Below are 22,147 nucleotides of genomic sequence, written 5' to 3'. Positions count from 1 at the left end.
TCAACTCCCATTGACCCACTGTGCCCTGGTTGACCCTCCTGCAGGAGGACCTGAAGAATTGAGGACAGAGTGGGGTTGTGGAAGCCAGACTGGGCCCCTGAGGCAGTGGGCGAGGGTTGTTATGAAAATTTGCTCCGTGACCTTGGGGAAGTCATGTCGCTTCCAGGCCTTGTTTGGCTCCTCTGTGAAAAGGACCAGGTTAGGTGAGGATGAAATGAGATAATGTAAGTGAAGTGATAGGTCCATCGCAGGGGCTCGGAGTGTGTATAGGAGGTAAAGAAGAGAGTGGGCTGCCCCCATCTCAGCAGAGTCCCGGGCTGGCTGCTGGAACAGGAGAAACTATGATTCTGCCCCTGGCGGCAGTATGAAGTGGTCAGAGGAAGGGAAAAGTCAGCAGTGGAGGCACATGCCGGCAATGGGGAACTTGCTTACGACCAAGGCCCCATTTCAGAGGGGGAGGACTAACCACTTCAGAAAGAAACTGGCAGCCACTGGCTTGCCGAGGTCAGCAAGAGGTTGGCAGGCCCAGGACGTGAGAGGGGGGTGCAGCAGCAAGCAGATGTGCCTGTCAGACCCACATTTCCCCTTTGGTATGCATGACAGTGGTGGGGGTGGGTTGCGGTGGGGGCGCTCAGCTGGCCAGTTCAAAGCACATTCTACCTCCAAATATCCTAGCGACCTTGAGGGAGTCAGCGCCTCCCTGCATCGCACACCTTCGCCCATATGCCTCAGGCTCTCCACCTGGAAGGCTGGCAGCATGAATCAAGAAACTGACATTTAACTGGGCCTTGGTATCAAGGGACTGGGACAGATAATCACCTCCATGTCTACCCTAGACAAGACAGCTTGTGTGGCTTCATGACCTTGGGAAAGTCACTCAGGTCTTGTGTCTTGGCTGTAAAATAGGGACAATGATGGCTTCCTTGTGAAGTTTTTGTGAGGATTAACTGAGTCAGCTATAGCACTGTGCCTAGCACGGAGCCTGGTATTAGGCCCTCAACCAATGCCCTTCTCCTCTGGGAAAAGAGAAAGACATGCTTTAGACAATGCTGAAAACTTTTCCACCTTTAACCATATCCTCCTTAAGAAATTCTTACTTGTGCTGGATTGAGCACCGGCCTGAAAGCCAAAGGGTCGCCAGTTTGATTCCCAGTCAAGGCACATACCTAGGTTGCAGGCCAGGTCTCCAACGGGGAGTGCTCGAAAGACAACCTCACACTGTTGTTCTCTCCTTCTCTTTCTCCCTCCCTTCCCCTCTCTCTAAAATAAATAAATAAATAAATAAATAAATAAATAAAGTCTTAAAAAAAAAAGAAAAGAAATTCTTACTTGCATTCAATTTACTAACACTTGCCCAGTATTTTACAGCTTAAAAATGGTTTCCCATCCATTATCTAGATTATTTCTCTGAGCAGTAGATACTATTAATGCTATATAGTACTTGTTTTACAAATTGGGAAACAGGCTCAAAAAAGTTAAGTGGTTTTCTGAAGTCACATAACTTAGATTTGAACCCATGTCTCTCAGACATCTGAATCCATGACTCCAAACCCACCCACCCCTACCTCTTAAAATCCAATCATCTTTATTCACTCTTCGAGAATTCCTCCCTCACCCCTCACAGGAGAGTGGGATGGGGTATAAATTTAAGGAACCAAGAAGCTGGTGATGTGTGGGAGCAATTTCTTAGCCAGCTTGGTTCTATTTTTGGCTGGGGAAGAATCTGGCACATGCTGGGGACATGACCTTAAGATGCCCCCTTGACAGAGAAACTCTCCAGCCCCTGTCCTGCTCTCCATCAAAGTGTCTGCCTTTTTTCTTGATTCAGGACAAAAGACCAGAACAGGCTCCTTGATGCCAGAAGAAGGTGAGTGTATGAGGTCTTAGGGGAGTGAGAAGTTATGGCTAGGACAGAGCTCAGGCGTTGGAGTACCAGGCCAGAACTGGCTACCCTTCTGCCTTCCCCCAAATCCATCCCCACAATGAACCTGCTGCCAGGAGCAGGAACTGCAGGAGGCTCAACACTGTCCAAGCAAAAGCCCTGGAAGGGAGGGGGAGGAGGATGCAAGGCAGAGGCTGCGTCTCTTTTCTCATCTCTCCTTTCTACCAGGAATTTTCTCTAGGTTTGGGCCCACTCAGAGCTCCAGAAACTCTCCCTGGGTATCCAGAGAGCCCACAGAAACCCTCCCTAAACTCTTAGTGGTTATTTTCACTTCAGTGTCCTCCATCCTCTTCTGAGTGTGAGAGTAAATGGCATTCTGTGTGAGAGACCCAGTTCTCATTGCCAGCTCCTGCCTCCCCAGAGACATATGGGCAGGTGAGAAAGGGGCCAGACTGTCCCTTGTGTTGCCACTCTCTGCTGGACAGAAGCCCAGCATTCAGGTGGGGGTCTGCTCCCATCACCCCACCCAGTGACCAGCATTCCCACAGGGTCCCTGCATCGGTCTCTCCCTTCCCTAGGGAGCAGGTCCTTCTCCTCAGTTGGGGGACGGCCATTGGACTGCAGTTGGGAGGCTCTCCAGCATTCTCATGGGGCAGGCTACGGCCATTTATGCCCGGAGAAGTCCTGTCCATGACCCCGCAGGGCTCTCACTTTCTCCATTCCTCTCTGTGAAATGAACAACGTTCCTCATCCCCGTCCGCAGGTGCATCGCATCCCCGACCAAACACTCTAGCAGTCCCCAACCTACCTACGGCTGGGGGTACTGAAGACTCTGAGCAGCCCAGCCCAGCTAGGAAGGCCCGAGGTTCGACTCAGCCCCAGCCCCTCAGGGAAATGCCCCCGCCCCAAGGGGCTCTCACCTCCCTGCTCACCGCTGCGCTACGCCGGGCGCTGGAGTCAGGCCCTCCGGCCCCGCTTGTCCTGATCGCCTCCGGGCCAGCACCTCGGTTCGGCTCGGCAGGGCAGCTCCGCGGGCCCCCACGGCCCCGCGCCCTCCGTCTCCTCGCGGGCGCCGCCGCCGCCGCCGATTGCTGAAATGCTGGACAGCGCACAACCATCGAGGCGGCCTCCCTGCCCGCTGACAGGCCAGAGAGGCCTGATGCCCACAGCGCCCTCTATAGGCGTGGAGCCTCCCACCCAGCTCCCCCCGCAGCGAAGGCGAGAGATGGGGCGTTGGGGGACTCTCCACTCCGGGACATTTGTTCCACTTCTTGTGGGTGGGGGCACCCCAGACCCGGGAAGCATCTGGAGCAAGGGAGGTTATTAATTTGGGACTGGGAGTGGAATTCGGGTTTCTGAGTTCTGGCCAAGACACTGCTCGTGTCTTAAGAAGGCTGCATGGTCCATCTGGGAGACGGCCCCAGAACACCCATTTCATCGTGTATCCTGGTGGTGGGACCGAGGCCGGGTCAGGTGGTGGTGGGGGGACATTTCAGCGGATGAGAGGAATTTTGAGAATGGAATCGCTGGATCTTCAGTGGTGCTCGCTCGGCTGGATGTCTGGCGTCCTGAGTTCAAGTCACCTTTTGGTTAGTTTTCCCGACTTTGGATGATCTATCAGTCCTGCGGCGGCCGCCTCCCTTTCCTTGAGTAAACAGTGACCCCGCTAAGTGGAGGAAATTCAGGGGCGGGCTCCCCAAGGGGTGTTGGAAGCCCAGAGACCTTTCCTCAATGGAAGCCAGGACCTTGGAGGCCTTTGCTTGGAGCGCACCAGTGGTGACCCGGTGGAAGTCTCCTACCTCAGCAAGCAGGGCTGGAAGTACCTGAACAGGCTTGAAAAGGGCTGGAACTAGTGAGTCAATTAAGGCAAATTTTAAGAAGGCATTTACATGATAATGAGAGTCGTCCCTGGGTCAGGCGTGCTGGTTGCTGTGTGTGGGTTTATGTGCATGTGTTCCCCTCTGTATATATGTATGACTGTGTGTCTGTTTCTGTGTCCCTGTTTGGAGTCTGCATGTGCCCTCCTCCCCTCTCCTTTCCCCCAAGTTTCTTCACCTCCACATGTGTCCTAGGTGTGTGTTGTGTGTGTTTGTGTGTGTGAGTGGTTGGATCCCTGATACTGCAGACCCAGCCTAGTCTGCAGAACAACACTTGAGATGTGGGAGAGCGGTGGACTACAGCTGCTGCCGCCATTATCACAGCCCCACAGACCCAGAGGCGAGTCCTCTGCTGGTCTCCTGCCTTCTGGCTGCATGCATATTTCATCTGCTGGGGTTTTGGGCTGGCGTAGCATCAGTGTGCTTGTTCTTCCTGTCCAGGATGGGTTGCCCCTTTTGCACAGCTAGAGGGGCCTGCATGCCTCTCCTTGCCTGGGGAGCCATGGCTAGACATGTTAAAGGGGGCGTGGGGGAGGCCAGAGGAGGTGCAGGGAGGCTAACCTCTCATAGTGAAGCCCATTCCTTAAATGAAGTCAAGTTGGCTTTAAACCTCACCACCCTGATTTGGTTTCTGACCAGTCCTGGCCTCAACTCTATTTGGGACTAGTGCCCAGGAATACTTTGCCCCAGTTGGGCACACCTCCTCCTGACCTCCTCCTCATCTGCCTCTTTTTTTAAAAAAAATCATTTTTTATTTTAGAGAGAGGGTAAGGGAGGAAGAAGGGAAGGAAGAGAAGCATCGATGTGAGAGAGAAACATTGATGGGTTGCCTTTTGTACACGCAACAGGGACTGAACCTGTGACCAAGGCATGAGACCTGACTGGGAATGGGACCTGCAAACTGAAAGTTTGCAAGATGACGTTCAACCAACTGAGCCACACTGGAAAGTGTCCCATCATCTGCCTCTTGAAGCCCCCGTCCCATAGATTTACAGTGGGAACTGCTTCAGAGGAGAAGGGGAGAGGCCCCTGCAAGCTGGCTTGAAGCAAGCTTTTCCAACCTCCTTGGGCCATCTATTCTACCACACATGGGAGGGGGAGCCCCAGGAGCACTCTCACCCCTTGTACTCCTTTGCCCTGGATCAGAGGAAAAGACAAACCTCTATCTTGGTTTCCCTACCAGCCGGCCAATTCTCTAAAGAGGGCTCCTTCCCTTGTGTTGCTCATTTCAACAAAAGGCATCACCATCTGTGTTGGCTTTTCTCTGTTTGCCCTTCTGGGTCTCTCTCCCACTGATTTCTGCCCTGCTCTGGGCCTTGGGAAGCTGACTTCTGCCGGCGGGTTACCCAGTCTCCCTTGTTCTTGACTCCTGGTTGGATTCATCCAAGGGTGCAGCATCACCAGGAGAATGAAGAGTGGGAGAAGAGAGAAGTTAGGTATTTTTTCCCTTGCAGAGCTCTTCTCCAGCTCTGGCCCAGTAGCCCCTTGTCCACAGTTCCAGGTCCTCTAGCCAAGTTCTGGCATTATTTCTTCCCTGTGGCAACTTCAGATGGTAACGGTTCCCACTGTTATAAATCTCTGGGTGCTCCTCTATTCTGTATTGCTCTATTCCCATATCCTTACGCACACCTCTGTGCAGAGTCCCTTCATCAAGCTCTCTTCAGTTAAAACTTTGGGGGATATATCCACTTCATTCTGGGTCCCTGACCCATGCAACCTCCCTTCCTAAGTCCAGCCTCAAGGCAGAGCCTTGCAAGTCCTTAAGTCCTCTAGTTCCCCCTTCTTCCTTCAGACCTTCCACCTCCTGGAACTGCCCCTCCTCTTCACTTCACATGATGTCTGCCTGGGACTTGCCTGGTCCTCATCCTGCTAGTACCTGCCGCTCCCCATTTACTCTCTCCTGGAACACACATCTCTGCTCCAATAGCACTTGATCAATGAACCATTCCATGACCTCTCCATATGAAACAGCATCTCTTTGCCCAGCATTATTTTTTACTCCTTTAAAAGAATTATTGTGGCCCTGGCTGGTGTGACACAGTGGGTTGAATGCTGGACTGTGAACCGAAAGGTCACTGGTTTGATTCTCGGTCAAGGTACATGCCCGTGTTGCAGTCCAGGTACCCAGTAGGGGGCATGTGAGAGGCAACTGATCAATGTTTCTCTCCCTCTCTTTCTCCCTCCCTTCCTCTTTCTCTGAAAATAAATAAAAAATTTTTGAAAAAAGAATTATTGTGGTAAAGTATACATAACAGTTAACATTTTGACCATTTAAAGATTTTAATTAATTAATTTTTAGAGAGGGGGAAGAGAGGAAGAGAAACATTGATGTGATAAACATCAATTGGTTTTTTCCTGCATGCACCCCAGCCAGGGACCAAACCCACAACCCAGGCATGTGCCCTGACTGGAAATGGAACCAGCAACATTTTGCTTTGTGGTATGACGCGAACCAGCTGAGCCTATTTAAAATGTACAAATTGCTCTTCTGGTGTGGCTCAGTTGGTTGGGCATCATCCTGCAAATTGAAAGGTTGCTGGTTAGATTCCTGGCCATACCTGGCTGGGGATTCAGTCTCCGATGGGGGCATGTACAAGAGGCTACCAACTGATGTTTCTCTCTCACATCGAAGTTTCACTCTCTCCTTTTCTCCCTTCCCCTCTAAAAACATAAAATAAATACGATCTTAAAAAATAAAGCGTACTTCTTAGTGACATTAAGTACATCACATTGCCATGTAGCCATCACCCAAACCCCAACTGAAACTGCACATGGAACATTAACTCCCCAACTCTTCTCCCCGCAGCCCCGGTACCCACCATTTTACTCTCTGTCTCTATGAGTTTAACTACTCTAAGTACCTCATAGAGACAGAATCATACAGAATTTGCCTTTTTGTATCTTAGCATAAAATCCTCAAGATTCATTCATGTTGTAGAATGTGTCAGAGGTTTTTTCCTTTTTAAGGCTGACTAATATTCTATTATGTGGGTAGACCACATTTTGTTTATTCATTCTGAGTAATGCCGCTATGAACATGAGTGTAAATATATCTGTTTCAGTCTCTGATTTCAATTCTTTAAGGTGTATATGCAGGAGTGGAATTACTGGATTATATAGTAATCCTATGGTTAATTTTTTGAAGAACTGCCATGCCATCTTCCACAGCAACCATACCATTGCAATTCCCACCAGGAATGCACACGTATTCCAATTTCTCCACAACCTTATCAACACTTGTTATTTTCTGTTGTTTTAAAAAATGTAGTCATCCAAGTAGGTTTGAAGTGGTGTCTCATTTCGGCTTTGATTTGCATTTCCCTGATGATTAGTGATGCTGAGCATCTTTTTGTGTGCGTATTGCCATTTGCATAGTTTCTGTAGAGTATCCTCTTTTATTTTTATCTTATCACCATCTGTCTTATCAGCCATCCACTTGTGTTTTTTACTGTCTTCACACTCTAGACCTTGAACTCCAGGAGGGCAAGGACTTTGCTCACTGCTGCATTCCCAGTTTCAGCACATAGCTGGTATAGGTGCTCAGTAAATATTTGTTGATTGAATGTCTAAAATGCTTCCCTTGATGCTTGATGTTTTCTCAATCTGTCTTCTGCCTAGCTTCACCAGGCAAAATTTGTCTGTCTTACGTTCTGCCATTTGTATCCTGAGAACAATAGTGCCATGAATAAACCTTTTCAAAGTAGACATGGTACTCTGCATCTGAGTCAGAGTCTTGCTCCTGGAGTGACTTCATTCTTTCCCACTCCTCTGATAGCCAGACTCACTTGCCTTCAGTCTGTCACTAAATTTGGCATTGCCCACCTCCCCTGCCTCCTCGCCCACTAACCTCTGCATCCCCCACAGGCCTTCATGTTTGCTGTAGCACCTTTTTCTCTTTCCGTGTCCTGCAACACTCAGCTTCAGGGTGAATTCCCTTTCCAGGTGCCCATCCTCCCTCCTTCTGGTGCCTGATCAGCCCTTCCAGGGGCATCATGATCAGAGGCAAGAGCCAGAAAGACCCTGTGATGAGAGGCGTGGCTAAGCCGGCCTGGAGCTTTCATTCACCTGAGCTCATGGGCCCAGAGACCCTGACCTCAGAATTAGCCCTGCCCTTTCTCTCCTATTCTGCCTTGTCTCTGCCACCTTCTCTCCATGCTGTCCTGTGTCTGAAACATGAACTCCTTGAAGGCAGGGCTGCGTCATGGCTATCTCCATATATCCTGTATCCTCACAGAGGAGTAAGAATCATTGCCTATTAAATTAAGTTGTCTATTTTTCTGTCTGTCTCCCAGCTGTCCTCTGTCCTCCCTCTCCACTTTCTTTTCCCCTCTCTACTCACCCAATCTACCCAATCTCTTTTTCTCTGGCTCTGTCTGTCTCTTTCCATTCATATCTTTGTATGATGTGATGTAGGCATGCACCTTGGGGGCACTTGGCTTTGAAGTTGTTTCCTCTCATCCAGTGCTTCTCCAAGCGTTTCCTTAACCTTCTGCATCAGAACCACCTTAAGTACTTGTTAAATATGGTGGTGTCTGAGCGCTCTCCAGTCCTCCTCTAATGGCTATCTGTTGCGGCATAACAAATATTCCAAAACTTAATGACTCAAAGCAACAACCATTTTATTGTATCTCACAAGTTTGTGGGTCAGAAATTTGGGCAGGACTTGGCTAAGTGATTCTTCTGCTCCATGAGACATTAAATGGAATCACTTGGTAGTTTCCAGCTGATGGGTGGTTGTGGATCAGAAGGTACAAGGCACCTGCATTGACATGTCTTGGGGATGGCTGGAGGGCTGGACTCTGCTCTCCTCTCCTTTTCCAGGTTTTCTCAGGCCTCTTCATGTGCTGTCTCCAGCAGAGCCCTTAGACTTCTCACCACAGATCAGGGACCTGGGAGCAAGTGTTCCGAAAGAAGGGAGGTAGAAGCTGCCAACCACTTAATGCCTGGGCTCAGAAGGCACATCACTTTCCCCATTTTCTACCAGTTAAAACAGTTACAGAGTCCCCTCCATTTCAAATAGTGCTCCCTTACTCGAATTCAAAGGCGGGGACATAGATTCCACCTCTTGATGGAAGGAGGGACCAGGAGTTGGTAGCCATCTTTAATCTGCCATATCTACAGAATCATACTCTTTGAGGTAGACCCACAATTGCTCCTGAACTTGCAGAACTGATACTGTGGCTCTTATCTACCCTAGAGCTCATACTTACGCCCTGGGCTGTTCCCTTGCCTGAGCTCAGGTTTGCTGCTGACTAACTGTGTGGATTTGGAAAACCCTCATTGAGCCTCAGTTTTTTCATTTGTAAGATGGGACTAAAAATACCTGTCTCTGAGAGATGTATTGCTTTTCTAATTATTGTAGATTTCTACATTAACCTCACTGCTATAGCCTTGTAGTAAACTGGGGATGCAGGTAAAAGGTCAGTGATGTTCTCGTGCCTTTTACCTGAAAAATAACAGAAGCTGGGCATCTGTGTCCCTCCCTGATCTGATACCCAAACTGTTCATTCTTTGTCCCTGGCCCAACTCATCAGTGTTCCCCTGCTGTTGTCTTTTCTCACTCTTCACCCCCTTCCCTGTCACCCTGGTACCCTCTCAGCATCCAGCACTGCTGGGTCCACAGAGCATGCACGAATCACACTGCCTCTTTCTCTCTGTACCTCCCTGTCTGGCCCACCCCAGGCCTCTTTCAGCATCTCTCTCTCTCTCTCTCTCTCCTTGCTGAGCCTGGGAAATTGAGGAGTCCCTTGTGGCAGACAGGCAAGGCTGACCTTGAAGCAGATCTTTAATAAAAAATGAGCAGAGGAGGCAGGCTCCCCTACTCGCCTTCCCTCAGCTCCCCTCCTCCTTCCCGTCTTCTGCTTTCCTCTTATCTTGTAAATCCACCAAAAGGGGCCATTGCTCTGGATTAAGCATTGCCTTCATTAGGGTCTTTTTGGGGGTTCAGATCCCTAGGATGTGGTAGTGTGAAGGAAGGAAGCTTTTGCTGGGATCAGCGGAAGCGGTAGAAGAGGGGAGGTGGCCATGTTCTGAGACTGTGGGCTCTGCCTGCTTCTTCCTTAGGGCTTTACCTGAGGACCCCATCCTATACCAAGGTCTCACAACTGTCCCAATTGTTCAGCCCCCACCCTGGCCCAAGGTCATCCCTGGCTGAAGTTAGGGGCTGTCATCAGCAGCCTAGTCCTTGTCCACTTGGGGGACTTGGAATTAAATCCCCCACAGACCCAGGTCCCCTTGGCCTGGGCCCAGGAGTGAGAGTGGCTGACTTTGAACCCTGTCATAATCCAGTGATTATGCTCGTCCTCATTACCACTAATTCTCACAATGAGCCCATGAACTGAGGATCATTGTCCCACTCCATAGATGAGGACACTGGAGATCAAAGAAGCTCATAGCTGCCCAGAGCCATCCAGTCCATAGGTAACCTGGGCAATGACTTGAGCCACAAGCTATCTGACCCAAAGCCAACCTTGCCTCCTAAACCACTGGCCTCAAAGCTGTGCATAGTGTTACTTCCACTCCTTGAGCCTGGGGCCTTGGCCCCTGCCATGACCAGGGCATACATTCCTCTTCCTCCCTGAGGCTCAAACATGCTCAGGCCCTCGCATGTGGGCCCTGCGGGAGAGACAGACTTCCTAGAACCAAGTTGCCAAATCCTTGGCTCCTCAGCATGTCTTTCTCTGCCCCTGGACTTCTTGGGACCCCAGAACCTGAAATCCTGAGAGCTGTCTACATGGTGGGTATGTGACTCTGGTCAATGCAGCTATTGTGCCTCTTAGGTCTAGACAGGGTCTTACAGGTACATAGGAGTAGACATGTGTATGGATGTGTGCGCACTGATGAGTGGATATAGTGTGTGTAAAGGGTGTCGAGAAAATGAGTAAATGAACTTGCAAATGAATGAATGAGTGAGAAGTCACTCAAGTGGATAAGTGAATGAGGCACCGAGTCAGTGGACTCTGCCCTCCAGGCAAGGTAGAAGCAGGAGCAAGAGATTCTATCCTTTCTGGACTCTCCCTCCCTGTGAGGCCTATTGTAAAAGAGAAGCTCACCAAATGTGCATTCTCCCCTTCCAGAGTAAAGAGTTGTCAATGTGACATGAATGTCCATCCAGGGACTGTATCTCTCAATACTCCTTGTATGTAGACAGACTATGTGACTAATCCTCACCAATGGAATGTAGGCAGAAGTGACATTTTCCTGAAAAAGGCATCTAAAAGGCAGGTGTGCCCTCTTCTCTCTTCTCCCATCTGTTAGTGGGACCCTCAAAACTCTAATGCCCTGGGGAGGGGAGAGGGAGCCACAAGATGGAAGAAACTTGGCTACCTGTATCACCACATGGAGAAGAGCTGCTTGCTGACCAAGAACATCAGTATAAGACTTTTAGAGAATGAGAAATAACAAGCAGTGATAAGCTACTGAAATTTTAGAGTTTATTTGTTATAGCAGCTAGCATTGCCGTAACTAATACACTCATAGAAACTAATGATTTGACTGCTATGTCTCTTCCAGCCAAGATGGAGGTGTAGGTAGATACACTTTGCTTCTTTGCACAACCAAAAGAAATTTCAAAACAAAAAACTACCAGAACTGCCAGGAAATGAAAGTGTATGGAAGTCCGACAACCAAGGAGTTAAAGAAGAAACATTCATCCAGACTGGTAGGAGGGGCAGAGATAGGCAGCTGGGGCAGAGAGGATGTGTGGCAAGGCAGTGGCTGGTGGACCAGGTAGGCAAGGCAGCTGCTGGTGGACCAGGCGGTCCCATATTTAAGTGAGAATAAGCCAGGAGGAACAACTTAGGAGTGAGATAGATTGCACAACCCAGGGTTCCGGTGTGGGGAAATAAAGCCTCAAAACCTCTAGCTGTAAAAATCTGTGGGGGTCGTGGTGGTGGGAGAAACTCCCTGTCTCACAGGAGAGTCTTTTGGAGGGATCTGGGGGTCCTAGAACATACAAAAACTCACCCACCAAGGAATCAGCACCAGAAGGCCCGATTCACTTGTGGATAGCAGGAGAAATGGCTGAAAGAGGGCGAGAGCCAAGCAAGCGACATTGTTCCCTCTCTGACTCCTCACCCACATACAGCACCAGAACACAGCAAAGTGGGTTGCCCCACCCTGGAGAATACCTAAGGCCCCGCCTCTTAAAATGTAACAGGTGCACCGAGATAAAGAAATATGGCCCAAATTAAAGAACAGATCAAAACTCCAGAAAAGAACTAAGCAAGGAAGAGATAGTCAACCTATCAGATGCAGAGTTCAAAACACTGGTAATCAGGTGCTCACAGAAATGGTTGAGTATGGTCACAAAGTAAAGGAAGAAGTGAAGGCTATATAAAATGAAATAAAGAAAAATATACAGGGAACCAACAGTGAAGGGACAGAAACTGGGACTCAAATCAATGATTTGGAGGAGAAGGAAGAAATAAACATTCAACCAGAACAGAACAAAGAAACAAAAATTCAAAAAAATGAGGAGAGGCTTAGGAACCTCTGGGACAACTTTAAACATTCCAAAATCTGAATCATAGGGGTGCCAGAAGGAGAAGAAGAGCAAGAAGTTGAAAACTTATTTGAAAAAATAATGAAAGAAAACTTCCCCAATCTGGAGGAGTAAATAGACATGTAAGTCCAGGAAGCTCAGAGTCCAAACAAGTTGGAACCAAGGAGGAATATACCAAGACACATCATAATTAAATTACCCAAGATTAAAGATAAGGTGAGAACCTTAAAAGCAGTAAGAGAAAAGGAGGCAGTTACCTACAAAGGAGTTCGCATAAGACTATCAGTTGATTTCTCAAAAGAAACCTTGCAAGAAAGGGGCTGGAAATAAGTGTTTGAAGTCACAAAAGGCAAGGACCTACATCCAAGATTCCTCTATCCAGCAAAGCTATCATTTAGAATGGAAAAGCAGATAAAGTGCTTCCCAGATAAGGTCAAGTTAAAGGAGTTCATCATCACCAAGCCCTTATATGAAATGTTAAAGGGACTTACCTAAGAAAAAGAAGTTCAAAACTATGAACAGCAGAGTGACAACAAACTCACAACTATCAACAACTGAACCTAAAAAATAAAAACAAAAACAAAGCAAACAACTAGAATGGGAAGAGAGTCAAGCAATGGAGATCACATGGATGATTATCAGCAGAGAGTGGGAGTGGGGAGAATGGGGGAAAAGGTACAAGGAATAAGAAGCATAAATGGTAGGTACAAAATAGACAGGGAGAGGTAAAGAATAGTATAGGAAATGGAGAAGCCGAAGATCTTATTTGTACGACCCACGAACATGAACTAAGGGGAAAGGATACTGGAGAGAGAGGGTGCAGGGCAGAGGGGGATAAAGGGGAGAAAAAAATGGGACAACTGTAATAGCATAATCAATAAAATATACTTTAAAAAATAAAAACAAGAAACTAATTATTCATTGTCAAGCTATGGAACTTAGCCCTGAAACACTCAAGCAGGGGAGACCTTTGACAGGTGCCTGTGAGGAGGGCCAGCCAGGTCCTTCATTCTTTGCCTGCAGCAGCGGGGTGGAAGGTAGAGACAGACAACATGGCCGCTCCTGGGCAGGAACTCAGATGTTGGGGTTAAAAATGACTAATTAGACAAAACTAATCTACAGTATTAGAAGTCAGGATAGTGGATATCCTTGCAGGGTGGTGACTAGAAAGGGCACAGGAAGGCTGGTAATGCTGTTTTCTGATCTGGATGCTGGGTACATGGGTGTGTTCAATTTGTGAACATTAATTGAACTGTATATGAATGATTCCTACACTTTTGTATGTATTTTAAGAAAAAATAGTTTTAGTACCCAGGAAAGGAAAGGTTAGAGTGAGGAGAGAAAATGGGTGAAAGAAGATGGGATGGAAACAAGGGGAGAGTGTCAGCAGAGAGACAAAGGAAGGGTGCAGGCAGCCAGCCCTAGCCCTTCAGCCATCTCTGTAGCCTGGGACGTGCGCTCTCCCTTGGCAGGTCACCATAGGTCATCCTCACCACCCATCTTCCCACCGTCTCACACTGGGCACCTAATATGTCCAGGTCCAGGAAGCATGCAGGTTGTTCCCATGCGCAGGTGTCCTGGCCTAAGGACCCTTACCCCTAAGGAGTGTGTGGCAAGCTGTTCTTGGAGGCCTGGAGCATGTGCTTAAGTCCACGTGTTCTGACCAGGACAGGTATTGGTTGGAAGTGGGGGGTGGAAATGCAGTAGGGACAGCTGTAGTGATGGCAGCGGAGGCTGTCTTGGAGGATGTGACCCAGTTTTATATCCAGTATCTGTTTGACAGCAGAATACATTCCAGTTATCTGAACCCATTGCACACATCCACGTATAGCACACACATGCGCCAGCCTCACATACAGCTTACATGTATCTCATATACATGCCACATGCATGTCCTCCATGCTTTCATGCCCCAAATATATGTCCCATATACATACCCCATAGATACATTCTAATCACTTGTCCCACACTCGTGCCTCATATGCACGCCCTGTACACACCACACATATATGTGCCACATACATGCCTCATTGTTGTTGTTACAAGCCACTGAGCTGGCTCCGACTCTGGCGACCCTGTGAATGAGTGATGTGCACGGCATCCTCTCCTCAACGGCCCTGCTCAGCTCCTGCAGACGCATGCCCATGGCTTGTTTTATGGAGTCAGTCCGTATTTGATCTTCCTCTTTTCCTGCTACCTTCTATTTTTTCCCAGCATTATTGTTTTTTCCAAAGAACTCTGCCTTCTCATGATGTGCCCAAAGTAGGGCAGCTTCAATTTTGTCACTTTGGCCTCCAGCAAAGTCTTGGGCTTAACTCTAGAACACATGCCATGTCTACTCAACTACGTGCACACACTCATGAGCCTGCCTATGCCTCCCCTACACCTGTACAACCCCCAGACACACATCACATCACACAATTTCTGACATACACAGCACACACCTATCTCTGCATCAACATGGGCCCCACACACATGCATGCACGCACACATACATACTCCAGCGAGATGTGCTGGGACAGACATGGCTAGAGATGGCCTACCTATGGGAGAAGCACATCCACAATGAACAGGGCCTCCAGGCACCCAGAGGCAGGAGTGCATGGACTGAAGGTCCCTTTGTGGGGTTCTAATCTGGGCCCATCTCTTCTGTGAGGCCTGACTGTTCAGTGGTCCAAAAGGAGCCATCTCTGAGCTGTAGAAATCTGCCTTACACGAAAGGACAGATAACTCATTTCCTTGCAGAGATCAGCCAGAGCTCCAGGCCTTGCCCAAGCTGAGACAGCAGGCTGAGTGAGCTGGGGACAGGGCTAGGAAGCAGAGCCCGGTGGGGGGCCCCGGGGAGTTCCAGGGTTCTGGATTGGACCATCCCCAGCCCGCCCACTCGGCAGCCCTGTTCTGGGGAGGGGAGGATGACTTGGGGCAGGCTGTCAGGTTGGGACAGAAGAGAGCTGAGCTATCATCTGGTAAAGGTCTGCGCGTGTGTGCATGCACACACAGTAGCAGTGCATTTAATTGCACAATAAAAAACCTCCCAATGCACTCATAGCAGAGGGGTCTCCTTCTCCCCCCTTGTCTTGAGTTCACTACTCCTTCAGGGACACTGGCAGGCTGAGTTTGCTTTCTGAGCCAGAGCCCAGCTTGCTCAGCTCAGACAAAGCCAGTGCTGGCCCAGCCCTGTGTGTATTTGGGCGGAGAGTTGGGAGTGGGGGGCTGGGAGAAGTGCAAGGCCTTGTGCATCTGCACAGCCTGTGGCTTCTCCCCAGGTACCTGCTTCCATATCTCTGGTTCTTGCACGGCCCAGCCAGAGCCCTCTTCCTGGTGGCCCCACCCTCAGTCTGAGAGCCTCCCTGTGAACCCCAGGAGGGCCCTAGCCTCCTAGTGAGGAAAAGCACAAGGATAGGCACCATTTATTGAGTGCCTACTGTGTGTTATGGACCTTGTATACTTAAGCCTCTCAGCAAGAATGGCAATGGGCATTATCACCTCCATTTTACTTGCGAGGAAGCTGAGGCCCAGAGAAGTTAAGTAATTTACTTAAGGATCCACAGCCTTGGAGGGTTGGAGGGGTGGGGAGGTCTAGAATGAGGTGGACTCTTGTTGACCCTCAACAGCCTCAACTTCTAGGCTGCCCTTCGGGGCTACTCCAGCCCTGCTGGACTCTTTCTTTTGGAAGGTTCTGTTGAACTGGGAACCATGGCGTCAAATCTATAACATAGCATGATGCCACAGCTTGTGCTCTATTTTCATATTTTGCTCCTCCACATACCTTCTGTACAGCTATTTAGCTTTATCTTTAAATTAGGTCCTGTTTGTACTCAGCCTGTATGAACAACGCTGCCCAGGATGGCAGGCTTGATGTGCTGTTTCTAACATTTAAACATACGTCGCCATGAACGTGCCTCAGTCACAGCAGGGCCCCCAGGAGAGGCCTGGCACCCAGCACCGGCCATGGCCTCTGCTCCCGTGCCAGGACTTGCCAGCATGTGGGCAGCGCCCCCTCCCACCCTCTCCTGTGGCCTCTCCCACAGTCCCTCCCTGCCAACAGCCAGGCTGATGACCCCGATCCTCCCCTGTGGAAAGCACCTTGGGCTGGTCTCTGCTCAGGTTTCCATGAGGACTCAGGTCCCACCCACCAATCACTGCTGGCAAGATCACTTGACTTGAGCCTCAGTTTGCTATTTGTCCCCACATCCCTATGACCAGTAGGTGCCTGGGACAGAGTAGCTGTCCTGTAAAGGCAGCTAAAGCTGCATTGGACTCACACTGGGATGGGGCTGGCTGGGCAGTTCCTCTCTGCTTTCCTCACAGACATGCTGGAGATGGCAGCTGTGGAAGTTTCTAGGCGAGAAGAAGATGCTCTGCCATGCGAACAGGCACTTTATACACATACACACACCACACATCACATACATGTATAACATACACACCACACACACATGCATGCATCACTTATCACATACACCCAGGGTGACACACACACACCATACAGAATCACCCCAGCCTGTGAAAGGAGCTTTTCCAGTCACTCCTACCCAGCCCCACGAGTCCGCTGGGCCTCTGTCCCTGGCAGGAGGGGAGTTAACCTAATTACTGGCCTGCAGTTTGCCTAGCACGAGGCTCTCAGCCTGGCTGGGAGAATATTAACACCCGCAGGAGCCCAGGAGGCAGCGAGCAGAGTGGAGAGAAGTTATTTTTAGGCAATGAAGGTGGGGTTTGCAGTGGAGCTGAGCTGGTGGCTTAGGGAGGAAAGGGCTACACAGGGTGATGGAGAGCTCAAGTCAGGGGGACCACGCAGCCTGGCTGTGACCTCTCCTAAGGGGGACTGGGCCAGCCTGAGGCTCCCAGGAAGGGAGGAAGGGGAGTGAGAGAAGGAGAGGGACTTGCCAAGACTTCCTACCAGAGCTGCTTGACAGGGTTATGTTGCCAGCTGGAGAGTGAGAAATGGCTCTAAAATGGGGAGAAGGCCCTGTGTGATCTGACAGCCTCTTCCCAGGCAGACAGATGCACAGGATGGGAGAGCTGGGTGGTGCTTGCCCGTCAGGCCTTTTAGAGTAGCTGGGCGGTTGAAGGGGCTGTGACTGCCTCAGGGTGGTGAGCCCCACAGGCCCAGGATGGCAGGCAGGGGAGGATGTGGACGGCCTCTTAAAGTGGGTTAATTGAGGACCTGGCCGGGTGGCACATTTGGTTGGAGCGTTGTCCCGACATGCCAAGGTTGCAGGTTTGATCCCTGGTCAGGGCACGTACAAGAAGCAACCAATGAATGCATAAATAAATGGAACAACAAATTGATGTCCTCCCCCCGCCCCTGCCCCCACATCAAGAAAGAAAGAAAGAGGGTTAATTGAGGAGATCTACCTAGAGATGTCCAGGAAACACTCTTCTGGAACTCAGAGCTGAGAGCACTGGGAGGCCCAGCTGCAGGCCACAGGCCCTGGGCCTTTCCCCCCTGGCCATCCTGGGTTTGTGCTATCTAATTTTCCCTGACCCCCTTCCCAGACACAGGTGCTAGAAGCTGTGGCCTGCCTTGCTGTCTACATAGGAGGGGCCCAGGGTTCCTGATTAACAGAAGCGCAAAGTTACCTTTGGAGCTGCTCTGCCAACTCATTTTGTAGGGCAGGGCTTTGAGTCTATTGGGCAGGGCTGATGGGGAGGGAGGCGTTCACCCCGCCTCCCCGCCCCCACTCCGCCCCCATTTCCCCCAGAAGTCTGCATTGATGTTGTGTCTCTAGGCCCTGTTTCCAAAACTGCGTGCTAGTTTTCACACCTCTCCCTGCACTCACTCCCGCCTGCATTATCCCTGAGACTGGCTGTCCCTCCAGCCTGATCAGAGGGTAATCAGAGACCAGACAGGTGAGGGAGCCAGATTTGGCTCTGGAATGCTAGTCCTTTGTCCACCACCTGATCTAAACAGTCCCAAGGAGCAGTTTTGTAGCTCCAGCCTCTGTCTCCCCCTCCAGGCTGTTTGAGAGAACTGCAGCATAAATCCGTCCTAAGAGAGGTCAAGGTCATTCTGTTAAGCTCTCCACCAACCCTTGGCTTTAGCCAGAACTTGACACTCTGTTTTCCTCATAATTACCCAGCCTGGCTGTGCCTACCTTGGACTTAAACAGCACCCTCTTTGCAGGACTAACTCACCATCTCATTACCCTTGTTGTGGGTGCCCCACTGCTTCCATACCAGCCTCCTCTCAGCTCTCTAAAGACTGGTTCTTGCCCTCCCCTGGCAAAGGCCTCAGCCAGCTCATTATAGTCATTAACACCATACACTCAATCCCTGGGTTTTTCTTCTTCACTGAGGGGGACAGGAGTGTTGTGTCAGGAGGTGACCAGAAGGCAGGGACTGCAGCCAGTTCTGGGAATGGGAAGTGTATAATTGAAGCTTGAAAGCAGGGACACAGTTACTTTAACGCACGCTGCTAACTGGCTGATGGTCTTCCGGGTGGTGAAAATGGGGCTGGGAGATGCTGTTTTTCCTCATGTCCCTGTCATCTCTCTCACTCACTGCCACCTATTTTGGGCCCTTGGCCCTTCTGGAGAGGAGCATCCTGAGTTGACATCTTTCCTACTTAAGTGTGGCCTGCAGCATGGGTCTCACCTGGGCCCCACCCAGGCTGAGTCATAGTGCGTATGCGTTAACAAGCCCCATCCTAGAATCATGCCACCTGCTAAGTACCTTTGACATCCCCCCTGTTCCTACTACCCCCGGGGTGAGGGCCAAGCTTTTTAGCCTGGCAGTCAAGACCTCCCAGAATGGCCTCGCTGCCCTCATTGTGTGCCCCACGCTGCAAGTCTAACACTTTGCCATTCTTCATACCATCCTGAGCCACTCCAAACCCAACCTGCTCCTGTTACTTGCTGCCTGGTGTGCCGAGCCTGCCCTCCCTGCCTGCTGGACTCCTTCCCAGTCTGCAGGGCTGGCTCATATGCCATCTCTCCCTCCTCCTCCTTTCTGGGTGTCTATATGGAGCAATCTTCTCGATCCTTGCCTCTGCCAAATTGTCTAGAAGCAACCTTGTCCTGAGTCCTGCAGTACTTTATCTGCACTTTTCTGATTCTCACGTCCTGATTTCTTTGTAAGCCTGGCAAGGCAGGAGGCTTATATAGTGGAGAGAGTTCTAGGGTAGCCAGTGTCCAGTGTGGTGGATGGCCCCGCCACCCCAGCATAATCTGGAAGAATCTTGAGCATTTTAGCTTCTGGCCCTTCCTTTGGGACTTCTGAGGAGTGGGGCCAGGACCTGCATTTTATGCACACTCTGGGAGATCCTTACGTGGTAATCACTGGTACATAGGATGGGCACTGACAATCCTAAACCGAGACAACTTTCTTTGAGTCACTTGTACTAGGTCCTGCCTGTCAGGGTTGCTTCAAGGATCCCATGAAATAGCAAACACATCAAAGAGAGAGCTAGCACAGTGCTTCACATACAGAACGGTCTCCCCGGAGGAATTAGTCCAAAGGCACAGTGATGTTCGGGGCCACACTCTTTGTAGTACTGAACCTAATTATCCAACAGTGGAATAAATTTCACAGTATATTCACCATAAAGTTTATGCAGCTATTAAAAGTGACATAGGCAAGTCTTGGCTGGCTGGCTGGGAGGAGGGTTGGCCGCCGCAGAGGGCCAGCTCATGCACAGCGCCCACAGGTACAAAGTGATGGAGACTGAGCTGAAGCTGCTGGGCCTACAGCAAACTTTGGTGGCGGGAGGTGCCAGCGGTGGTGGGGCGGGGGGCAACCAGAACAGCCTGGACCTGTAGGTGTCAAGCGACCCATGAACGCCTTCATGGTGTGGTCCTGCGGGCAGGGCAGCGGTGCAAGATGGTCCAAGAGAACCCCAAGATGCTCAACTTGGGAGATCAGCAAGGGCCTGGGTGCCCAGTGGAAACTGTCAGAGATGGAGAGAGAGAAGTGGCCGTTTATTGATGAGGCCAAGTGGCTGCGAGGGCTGCACACGAAGGAGCCCTCAGATTGTAAGTAACGGCCAGGGCTGAAAACCAAGACGCTCATGAATAAGGGTAAGTACACGCTGCCAGGCGGGCTGCAGGCCCCGGGCCCCGGGCAGCAACAGCATAGCAAACAGGGTCAGGGTGGGTGCAGCTGTGAACCAGAGCATGGACAGCTATGCACCATCAATGGCTGGAGCAATGGCAGCTGCAGCATGACGCAGGACCAGCTGGGCTGCCCGCAGGACCTGTGTGTTAACACACACGGCGCTGCCCATGCACTGCTATGACTTGAGCGCCCTGCAGTACAACTGCATGACCAGCTTGTGGAACTACATGAACGGCTCTAACCTACAGCATGTCCTACTCGCAGCAGGGCACCCCTGGCATGGCACTTGGCTCCATGGGCTCAGTGGTCAGGTCCTGAGGCCAGCTCCAGCTCTGCTGTGGTTCTCTCTTCCTCTCACTCCAGAGGGCTCTGTCAGGCTGGCAACCTCTGGGACATGATCTGCATGTATCTCTCCCGTGTCAAGGTGCCGGAGCCAGCTGCGCCCAATGGACTCCACGTCCCAGCACGGCCATTAAAGGCACACTGCTCCCCCCACCCCCAGCACATGGGGAGGGCTGGACAGTGAACTGGAGGGGGGGATTTTCAAAGAAAAAAGGAAAGAAATGGGAGGAGAGTAAGAAACAGCAGAGAAAAACTTGGTATGCTCAAAACAAACAAGTCATCATGATCACAGCAAGTGACATCTGTCTGCAAGAGAATACCAATCCCACCTACACTCACCAAAAAAGCCGCAATGCTGACAAAATTTTCATGAGAGATCCTGGATTTCTTTTTTTGGGGGGGGACTATTTCTGTACAGAGAAAACTGGGGGTGGTGGGGTGGGGAGGGCATGGGAATGGACTTTGTTATGGATCTGGAAGAAAACCATGCAAAACTTTTTAGAAGTTCCAATGATAAGGTAGGAATGTTGCAAAGTTTTCAAAAAGTTTTCAAAGTTTAATATTACCAGTAATATTAAAGAGCTAGTCCCCAAGTAACAAAATGTTTTAATATTTGCAAGCAGCTTTTTTTATAGTATTTGAGATAAAACAGGGCAATCAAAATGTTTGTAAGCTGGAAATTTGCCAGTATTTTTCAAGGAAAGGCTTTGTGTAGAATTTTGATTCTGAAGCTGAAATTTAGGACAGCTGCAAACGTGGGGAAAAAGTTTATTAAGGTTGGGACATTTGTTTAAAATTATACAAAAGGAAATGACTAGGGTAAGTACTAGTAAAACTATCTCTGTGGTCTTTAAAGGAGCAAAAGTTAGATTGTATTATATTTTTTAAAACTTAGCATTAAAAGCAAAAATGGCCATGCAGATTGACATCATTGGCCATTTTTAATAGTTTTTGTTTCCCAACTTTCCATTTTGTTCAGATTTAAAAAAATGTTACAGTATTTTCTTATGGCTTGTAGTATTTCTGTAAATTTATTGTGATATTTTAAGGTCCCCTGCCCTTTATTTTCTGTAGTTGTATTTTAAAGATTTGGCTCTGTATTATTTGAATCAGTCTGCCAAGAATCCATGTATATACAGGGTCCAGCAGAAGTAAGGCCTGCTTGAGTGTGGCTGGTAGGATAATAATATAGGTGTGATAATTTAGTTTTAATTTGAACATTTCACCTAAAATGTCATATGGTGTGCTTGAGTGTGGTATTATGTAAAGAATGCTTATGCTTTTGTAATAAAAGTTTTTGTAATAGCCCTGGCTGGTGTGGCCTGGGAACTGAAAGGTCTCCAGTTTGAGTCCTACCCACAGCACATGCCTGGGTTGCGGTCCAGATCCCAGTTGGAGTCATTCAAGAGGCAACCCCTTGATTACCTATTGCACATTGGTGTTTCTCTCCCTCCCTTCTCTAAAAGTAAATAGATAAAATCTTAAAGG

At 49.6% G+C, this 22,147-nt stretch overlaps 1 protein-coding gene and 1 pseudogene across 1 annotated transcript in view; one reads left to right on the top strand and one right to left on the bottom strand.

The window, feature by feature from the left end:
* SRRM3 (serine/arginine repetitive matrix 3) overlaps positions 1–2,940 on the bottom strand; it is a 54,304-nt gene extending 51,364 nt beyond the window's left edge. The window contains exon 1 of the mRNA XM_054589753.1: positions 2,803–2,940. The gene's annotated coding sequence lies outside the window, so the exon portion shown is untranslated. The remainder of the gene's footprint in view (positions 1–2,802) is intronic.
* Positions 2,941–19,893: 16,953 nt separating this feature from the next.
* Positions 19,894–20,843, top strand: LOC129083332 (transcription factor SOX-2-like; annotated as a pseudogene).
* The last annotated feature ends 1,304 nt before the right edge of the window (positions 20,844–22,147 follow it).

The sequence above is a fragment of the Pteronotus mesoamericanus genome, unplaced genomic scaffold (assembly GCF_021234165.1).
Source record: "Pteronotus mesoamericanus isolate MK-2021 breed Mesoamerican mustached bat unplaced genomic scaffold, CSHL_Meso_final scaffold_167, whole genome shotgun sequence".
Taxonomy (NCBI): domain Eukaryota; kingdom Metazoa; phylum Chordata; class Mammalia; order Chiroptera; family Mormoopidae; genus Pteronotus; species Pteronotus mesoamericanus.
Note: the sequence above shows the minus strand (reverse complement) of the source record. Positions and strands in the feature narration are given on the sequence as shown.